This window comes from Neolamprologus brichardi, chromosome 1 (assembly GCF_056152115.1).
Source record: "Neolamprologus brichardi isolate AB-2024 chromosome 1, ASM5615211v1, whole genome shotgun sequence".
Taxonomy (NCBI): Eukaryota; Metazoa; Chordata; class Actinopteri; order Cichliformes; family Cichlidae; genus Neolamprologus; species Neolamprologus brichardi.
The window spans coordinates 12,628,517-12,638,868 of NC_142104.1; positions in this window are offsets into that span (position 1 = coordinate 12,628,517).

Below are 10,352 nucleotides of genomic sequence, written 5' to 3' on the forward strand. Positions count from 1 at the left end.
AGTTTTTCTCCCTACAAAAACACAATCATTTCCCAGCGCTAAGAGCCCTTAATGGACTGGAATGGCCACTCTGAGGCTCATTAGCATTAGCCAGCTTCCTACTCTCCGTTAATGGAGAAATGCTCTTTATATTTATAATGCTTTTACAGAGAAGGGCGATCAATATCATAATCTACACGATTGTGGAATATGAAGTAAGGTTTTTGTGTGCATTAGGGAGAAAGTATTGGTTTGAGCTGCAAAACAAGAAAACACTTTGATATGGGTGTGGTTGTTGTTTAAAGGGGATATATGAATCCTAATGCAATAGGTAGAACAATAAAGAGATTCTGTTTATGCTACTGAAAAACTTATTAATGGCTCGAAAGTTTGCTCTATCGAATCTTGGAACTTTTGAGCTCTCCAAGCAATTACTAATTCATTTTTTAAAACCAAAACAGAAAATGCAGACTACCCGAAATGGATGAATACCACTTAAAATTTGATCAGTGTGTCAGGAAGGCTGACACACTGCACATTTTGCAAACATTAGCCAAAGTTATAGGCTGTCGAGTGTTACAAAAGTTAGTTGACTTTATTGTGGTTTTTTTGGCTCTTGAAGACAGTCTCCTGTAAATCTTCTTGTGTGAAGAGTGTGTGTAAGATAAGCAAGTGGGTACGGTTCTCATCTAAAGTGGGCTTCCCCTGACCCTTTCTTTCCCATGTGTGAAGTGTTTGTGTGTGCTTATGTGGTGTGAGAGAGATTGTTCTTCTTGCGTTATCGCTAATGTTGAGTAGTGTGAGCCAGAGAGGACTGTGATGCTAGTGAGGGATCCCATCTTTAGTTGCTAGCTATTCCTCATAAAGATATGCTAACGCTCTGGGGTAAACAATAACACACATACTTGTATCTTTGGTATTTGCCATCGACTACAAATAATTTTCTAAGACCTCAAAAAATACTTTTATGCATTTTGACCAGTTTATAAGTGCATATAAAATAGCAGGGGCACCCACACACACTTACACATAATAACTTATATGCATTTACATTAATTTACCCAACAGATACCCAAACTTTAACCAAACCCTCACCTAAAAACTTTAAACTTTACATATTTATATAATAGGAATTTGTTTGGGGTTTTTTGTTTTTTGTAGGGACACATCCCCCTATTGCCACTGTAGGTCCCCACAATATGAGCAATACCTGGAGCACAGAAACTCACACACACATTCACACTGAGACAAACCAGGAAGCTGTAAAAACCCACAACAGCCATGGTGGTCCACTGGGATCTGTTTCGTTCGGGCTTTGTCTTTACAGTAATGGACCACAGGAAGGACACAAAAGCCACATCATTCTCACACATATTGTTTTAACATCGTTCATTCTTTCTTTCTATTTGCATGCACACAACAACTATCCTCAGTCATTTATTGTCTTGTTTCGTGCACTCTTTTATTTTATTTACTGTTCGTTAATGTTTTTGTAAAACTTGTTTTTCTGTTCCCTTCATATTTTGTTAATGTTTCAGTCTGCTTCCCTGTCTCTCTCATACCCTCACACTCAGTTCAAACTTCATTTTTTGCTAAATGCTCCACCAAAGACTGCTTTATTACATGTTCTCCGTCACCAAGGTCAGACTCATATCAATGATACATTTGGATCAACACATTCTCCCCTCCTAATCCTGTGTTTTTACTTCCTACTGGTGTGAAGTGTGCTGATGGCAGCCCAGACAGTAACTTCAGCAAGTTTACCTCCGGTGCATATTGATCAGCACCACTTAAGTAAGTCAAGTCATTAACTAAAAAGACTACAGAGGCAAAAAAGATACCTAGATCACAACAACTGCCTTTCAAAGAACCTCTGGGATTTGTTAATCTGCTTATTCTCTAAAGATGCAACCTGGAGAATTTTGTCTTCAGTGCCAGGACTGAGAGTAGACAGACATAACTGAGAGTTCATTAAGCTGCACCTATCATGCTTATAGTTGCTTTCTCTTCACTTAGAAAGCAAAACTTAATATTCAGAGTAACTTTTGAAGCAACTGTTCTGTTTCAGATTTCAGACAAAGGTAAAGAAAGCCAGACTTGTAATTTCTGATTTCTAATTTCCAGTCATGCACCTCATAGGTAGATATCATTGCCAAACAGAATACATGCATTACGCACAAAAAGTCATCATCCTCACAGTATGTCCAAAATAGAGGCTAAAAAAGGAAAAAAAAAATAGCATAGTTCTCATGGTTTTTTATTTCTGTTGGATTCTTGAACTTTGTTCAGTAAGCTGATTCAAAATCTTTACTGAAGCTTGGAGTGTTTTGTGATCGACTTATACTGATCCAACAAATAACATGAGCAGAAAATACAGACCGACTCAGGGAAAAATATAAATACATATCAGTTTATATTAAACCTGTGGCCTGTACAACATTTTATGTATATTTTCTTTATTATTATTGCTCATCATTATTTTTTTTTCTTGTTGCATTAGCCTTATTCTGCAGCTATAAAGACAATGAGAGGCAGTTCCTTAGATTTTGTATCAGTAGCTATTGCGCATCTGTATGAGAGCCTTCAGTTTTTTGAGTAACTGCAAATAAAATACACCTCTCTCTCCCTGCAAAGAGTGATGACTGTAGTTCTCAAAGGGAGAAGCAGCTGCTCTCGTCCACATAAATAACCAGCTCCTGAACTTGCAGCCAGAATATGCATGTAATGTACATGGACAGTCTCCAAGACATTGACCCTAAACGTCCCTAATAAATAAAGACAAGCTCACACACAACACATTAGTAGCATTTGCCATTTCTAGGGATGTGCCCATCCATCCTCTCGCTTGCTTTTCTGTCTGTCTGTCTTTCCCTCTTAGACACACGCGTGCGCGCGTGCGCGCGCGCGCACACACACACACACACACACACACACACACACACACACACACACACACACACACACACACACACACAAATATTCTCTTCCTGATTCTTTGTAAGCCTGAAATGGACAATGACTGATTTTTATTTTGGTAATGTTGCTCCCCCACAGGTTTCCTTGAACTGACCCAACAGACTGGCCTTCCCATTATTGCTGTAAATCATTTGGGAGCGAGATAATAACTACTTGTCATATTTATACACTGATGAGCAAAGACTGGACTTTAGGAAAACTATGATATTAATTGTATAAATTTGGACTTTTTATTACCCCCATGCATTTAGTATGATAAAAAGATGTGCATGACTCATATATAATCATTGTACTTTTGTGTATGTTTTTTATCATTTTTATTTCCAGTTTCGAATTGAATTTGCTCTTATATCGGTAAATTCTCACTTCTGCTATGTTCTGTTGTGTATCAAAGCTTTATTGTGTGTTCCGTAGTGATTATTCATGTGAATGGTAAGACATGATGAAGCACAGTTTATACAGCTCAAGTATCCACTCTTTACAATAATCCTCTTCCTTCCAACCTGGAGCAGCAGCTTCTCCCTATTGTACTGTCTCTCACCAGGGTTTCACGGTCACACACACACAGTGTCCACCGGCTCTTTCCTTTATAATTGTGATAATGTTCAGTCTTTATTTAACTAATAACGCCAAACGATTTTGCAACAGGTCACTGCACGATTCTGACATGAAAACACATTTAGGTATAGATAGTTTTGCTGTCAGTACACATTAGTTGATTGCCTTAAGGAAGTCTAATATTCTAAATAACAAGATGAAAAAACAGTGCAATAGGTGGCATGGGCTGTGTTTCTACATAGACTCTGTATTTAGTCTGTAGGTTCATGCATACTCCAGTAGGTGCTGCTGGAGAGCAGCTTGAGTTGACAGTGGTGTTTCTGTCTCTGCTGTCTGGGCTCGCCACCAACCTCCTGTCAGCAGAAAAGACCACGAATCACATCGTCTCCAGGGAGACACTGATAGAAAACGCTGCAGCAACACTGAGTGCCACTTCACACCTGAGACAGTAATTGCAAATTACACTTTATCATGCTTTTATTACAATATATAGTGTGTGCGATTTTGTTGCATCAGATAGAAATAAAAGCAATAAAAGATTCTAATTTTTGCATGCATGTCATAAAAATAAACTTCTTTCATATGTTCATAACAAATCAATAAAGGCAGTTTATTTCATGGTGAGGAAAGTTGTGAAATTATAGTCAAGCCAGTCAGTGTAACTGGTTAGTCTGGTATTCCTTACAGGTTAAGTAAGTCCTGCAAATTTCCCTCTACACTATGCCACACAGGAAGTTCACAGTACAGTCTTATACCTGGAAATTGCATGCAAATAAAGACAAGCTTGTTATTATTAAGCTTTCTGTTATTTTACTGATGTGTTTGTTTCATAATGTGCCTTCTCACAAGTAGCAACAGTTGCTTCACAGAGGGCTTTGAAAAAGGTTTTTTGACCATAATCAGGTACCAGGTACTCAGTGCAGCATTCTCGCAGATGATAGGCTTCAATACCTCCTCACCAGCAGTGGTATAAGAGGAAAACAAGTCAAAAATGGTGTTTTGTCACAGCGGATGTGTCAATTTAATGTCAGCTTTTTTTTTTATTGTCTCAAAAAAACAAAAAATCAACATTGCTGTTTGCCAGACACCTGACAGCAGGCACAAGTAGGGCCAATATTACTTGACATAGTTGCTGATTTGTGATGTTACTTATTTCATTTACTTAATGAAACAAATAACAAATTTATAACTCTGCAACACTGCTGTAATGTCATTTTTAGTTTCTCATCTGCAGCTTGGAAAATCTTTGCTGTACAACATCTGTTTTGCTTGTTAAAGTAGCATAATCATGATTTTCATCTCACTCAACAATGCACTGTGGTCCTGGATGTAAAAAGGATGGCAATGTGTGCATGTGTTCCACACTTTTCTGATCTCCTGATCCACCTTCTTATTTCCTGTAATCACAGGGGGTCCACTTTGAACTCTGGGATCCGGACTTTGGGTGCACACCCCCGAGTAAGCTCATCTTGAATGATCCCTCACCACAGGTGGGATCTTTAGCCGTTTTAGTTTAAAAATGTTGAAACCACTATAAGCATCTCAAACTAAATATTTATGTCTTCCTTATGACATTGTGTGAGTGAACAAATGACAAGTAAAGATTTTTCAGGGAAGAATGGGTACTGTCCCCAAACTAAAAAATGTCATTTGTAGCTACTCTAATCCTCTTTCCCTCACCCAGATAAAGCATCTGTTCTGGAATTTGGATTGGATCTTAGAGTTAAGAAAGATGAGCTAAACAGACAATATCCCACAATTTTAAGATCATTCCAGCACAATGAAAATATCAATATTTATTATTTGCTTATTATTCTAGATTATTTTTAGGGATTTTGATGCTGAAATGATATCATGATAGTTACCGAAAGGATCAAAATTACAGTATTGTAATAAACAAGCAAACAAACAGTTTTACAATCTGCCTGACAAAAACAAAAACACTTGAATTATTGGATAACGTCTACATTCACTCATTAAACTGTAACCAGTGTTGTCATACATGCTTGGGTTGCATACAGAAAATATTAACCTGGGTCCAGGGTGCCACTGGACCAGCAACTACTGACAGGGCTAAGCTGTTTGGAGTAGGTGAAGAGATTACACAGCTTATTATTCACATCGTTCTCTCTCCCATACCCCCCCCCTCCCCCCATCTCTCTCTCTCTCCCCCCTCACACGTCCCTCCCCCAGCTTGGCCGCATGGGGCCACTCCGAAATTTAATACCATGTCTACAACAAGATAAGGCTTTCTTACGGACAGATTAACAATATGCCCATTGTTTGTTGCCCCCTTGCAGTCCTGCAAGCAGGCAGGCACAGGCAGCCCAGGCACTAAAGCCACGGAGTCGGGTTGTCCGATGTGAACTCTAGCAGAAAGACAGACAAATATAAAAAAGAAAGAGGGAAAGAGAGATCGAAGGAGCGTTGAAGCAAAAGTGGAAGAAAAAGAATAAGGTTAGAGCAAGGATAAGAGACGTAATGACACAAAAGAGACGAACAAACTGAGAGCAAAAAGGAGAAATGCAGAGAAGAGAAAGAAGGAGGGGAAGAAATTCAGCGGATAGTCTCGCAGTGCTGGGTCAAGCACAGCATAGTTCTCCAGTAACAAGAGACTGGGGAAGGCATGTCAGCAGCCAAATTGCCCCTCAAACCCACTGACAAGAACTGTCAGCAGAGAAGGGAGAGGAACTCTTTCTGGCCGACTCCCATGCCAGGGTTAATCACCAGCAATTACAGAGAGGTGGAGCAATCAAAAGGCCGTGATGGTGCGGCGCTGAAGTGTGTGGGCTGCGGTACTTGGGTGTCATAAGCCACTGCTAGTCAAACGAACCTTTTTTTCAAATGATGAAAAGAATATAATAATGGTCCTATGCAAAATGTTGAAAGAAACGTAGTGTTAAAAAGGGATCCTGTCGGTTTGTGTGTATCTGAGTGGTGGGATTATGTGGGTGGGGATTCAGAGGTGATGAGGCTTTAAACTGGGGGGGTCTTCAAAATACCCTGGGGTACTGAGCACCTGGTGTCAGCTCATGTCAGAGGGCACAGGGCCAAAATCCCAACTACAGTGAATGTGAGCGAGTGATGACCATGAAAAGATGCTGATCTTGTGAAAAGTTTCATTCTTTCCAATGGAAATATAACTTTAATTACTTGCAGTGTAGTAAAATCACAATTTAAATATACCATAGTTTCACAATGAGTTACTGCTTTACAAAGAGCCAGTTTTAATCCTTGCCTATATTTACAGATTTAAAAAAAAAAAAGGCTGTATGTATTGCTTGATGTAGTTTAGCGTAGCCTAGAAACTATGATTAGGGGCGAATATAATGGAAGACAAAGAGGTTGCAATATTGTGTTTCAGCTTTTAGGATGCCCTTGGTTTTGAATAAACAGTATGTGTTATATTAAAATTTGCAGGCAACAAACATACATGAAATAGTGTTTGTATGTGCATCCCACCAACATGGCACAGACACACTTCTGAGCTTGTTGCAGACCGTTTGTATTCACATGGTGACAGTTGACAGCTGTTTTTCCTTTAATAAGATTAGCCTAAAGAAATTAGTTGTGCACTCTTTAATCTGCCATTTAACAGAGGGGGCCACCTGGGGCCCGCCTTATCCCATCCACTCTAAATGTCTAATCGGGGAAGGTTTGATTCACACAGGAACAGGAAGAGCACATCTCTGCACACAGATCTCAATGTAAAAACTCACGGATAATTATTCAGCCAAAAGAAGACATTGTTAATATTGTGTATAAACGGACATTAGACATACTTTAACCATGTTTATGTTTTTGTATCAGTGGCAAAGGAGGGAACAACAAGGAACAATAATGGATATCAGATCAATTTTGGTTGAAATTATGATTTACCAGCACATCTAGAGAGATGTACATCTAGGGAATACGTTGCCCACCTGTCAGAAACTGAGAAGAAGCTTCCTGTAGCATCCCCCTATACTCAGCTGTTTTCCACTGTGCTTTAAACTGTAGCTGTTACTACAGCAATAAAAACAATGGTAAATAAATATTTCTGCATTTTATCCTTTGTCTCGTTAAGTAACATTATACATTTAATATAAAATAGATCCAACATATTACATACCTAGAAGCAGGCCAAACATGTCTTATTTATTCTGATTACACTGTATTTTATGTAGTAAAAACAGTTTCTAAATCTTCTGGCTGTCAAGAAAAGTGCTGTCACCTTCATTTGCTCTCAGCAGCCTTTTCTACATGTTGGTTAATGTGGTTTCTCCGCAGTGGGAGCTGCATAAGGCTGGTTGGGAGAAATCAGCTATGGCACAGCTGCACAAGTGGGCTTTTTACTGGGCAAATCAATCAGGCAGTCCCAGGTTTGGGCCACTGCCCAGAAAGCACAGTTTGGAGGGAGTCTCACCTTACCCCTGTGCATGGACTGAAAGGAGCCAGTATTATCACTATCCAGCACTCACCCTGTCACCTCCCCTTTCTTTTTTCCTCTGCTTCCTCCTCGTGCTCTTTCTCGTCTCGTCATCTTGGTCCCGTTCTACGCTTCTACCATCATCATTTCTCTTTTTTGCCCTTGCCTGCATTCTCCACTTCTCCCTCCCCTCGCATGATCTGCTACTCTTTACACACTCTCCAGCTAAACAGATTGCCATCAGAAAGCTGTGATCTGAGGAGACATGTCATATCGTCCCCCCTCATTGGCTGTATGCCCCTCAAATCAGTTGTGACAGTTTCCTATTACATTGTTTACCTGCCTGGAGGAGGAAGCAGTCGTACTGTAACCATATTCAAATCTGCTCGATCTGGAATGGCCACAGCTCCGTGCCTAGCTTCTTTAGGCTGATATATTTTGTGGTTTATAATGTCTGCTGTTATTCCAGTGAGTATTGGTTTGAGAACGAGGACCAGATGGAGAAAGTTATCGTGGACACTGAGATGTTTATGACAAGGAATAAACAGGAGCTTGCTTTAAAATATCACAAATCTCAGCCTCTCCCCTTGACTTCTATTTCTGGTTGAAATGTTGGACACATTTTTTTGTTCTGAGTGAGGTCTCGCTCATGTTGAAATCTTAAATGGTTGCAGAAAAACAGATGAAAAAAGTTTCTGCTTTTCACAACTTCCAGCCTTTATATACTGCAAAATGAAGTTATCTATAATTAGGATTTGCAAAAGTTAGACATAGCCACTGGGTTTTTTTTCCAACTCATTTTGTGTGACCATTTTCTACCAAGCTGATTTTTAAATTTTTCTGAGCCAGAAGTTGCCTTGTATGAACTAAAGGGTAATGTGCTACATTTTTAGTGATCTTTAAATAGCTGGGTTAGCAAGCTATATTCAAACACTCTATGGGAAATGAGCAGACACACATATAAGCTAATTAGTATCAGCAACTTAACAAATTAATGAACACTAGAATTTCACTTATAAATACTGAATCACAAACTTTTGGAATGGCCTGTACCACAAAGTAATTCATAATATTAGACATAGAACCCTATAAAATCCATAAAGTACAAACAGCATATCAACAAGGTAAAGAGGTACTATTTAAAGGCCTAGCACACACCCTGCAGCCTATATCTGGACACCTGTCTGTCAGCAGGGCCACATCCCTAACTCATTTATCCAATAATAATAATAATAATAAAATACCACGAAGAGCAGTTATGATGGGGTAAGCTATCCATATGGCCAAAACTATATTCTGTACCAGGCTCTATACATGCTTTTTTATTGCTGTAAAGTTTGAAATGTTACAAGTCTTGGGAGTTACTGCAGTTTTTGCCACTACCCTTTTTTTTTTATCTCTGCACCTGGCCCTTGGATTTTAGATATTATATGTGTCTTGTTTTGATATATTAGTAATGTTTCATAAACACAAAGATATTAAAAAAAAGGGTTTTATTTGATGTGCTGGTGTTGCAAGTCTTTGAAGATGAGAAACTACAGAATCCATGCAAATCCATCATAGCTGTCAATGTAGAACCGCAGACTCGCTTGGTCATGGGAACCCCCTTTTGTTCTTGCTACTTATCTCTGTGGACAGGTCAGCAGGTCAGAGAGATTAGATTGTGAGGAACATGGCAGAATTTGGGAAGTGAGTCAAACAGTTTCCTTACAGCTGTCTGCTACTTCCTCACCCATCACTGCTCCAACCCATTTCGTGTTTATTGAAATCTTTGAATGCTACTATAATTAAAATAGGATACATAGCATATTTTTTTTTAAAAAAACATTAAATATTTCTGGCTATGTTTGTTTTTGTTTTTTTCAGATAAAGATAACATAGGTGATGTGCAGGTGGTTGAATGGCATGTCTGCAAAATTATAAAATCTTTGACTGATGAAGGTTTTACTTCATTCTGTGGGTATATAATTTTAAAAGCTCACTTTGTTCTCTTAAATATTTATAAAATTATTTTCTCTTTAAGTCAGTGTGTATTAAGGATGCAGGTGAAGAATTTGCCTTCATAGCTGCTGATGACCTGCCCGGGGCACCATGTACACAGAGCTCTCCAGAGCCTGGCAATTAGTTAATTGAAAAGTTATGTACTTGGCATGAATAATTGAATACAGTGTCTGAGGAATTAGCACTGCATTCAGAGTCACAAATGAATCCGGCAACAGTATAAATGCAAGATAGAGTCACCTCTGTTTGCGTGGATTTCTTAAAATTAAATCTCAACGGCTCAAAGCTTGTCTATACCTTTTCAAGCTAAAAAATTTGAGCCACACATTAGTAGCGTTCACATAAATACCTCCCTGAAAGAATCCTTATTGGTTATATAAGAAATTCTCTGTTTTCTCTGGTAATTTAATTTGTTTCACGGTGCAATAAT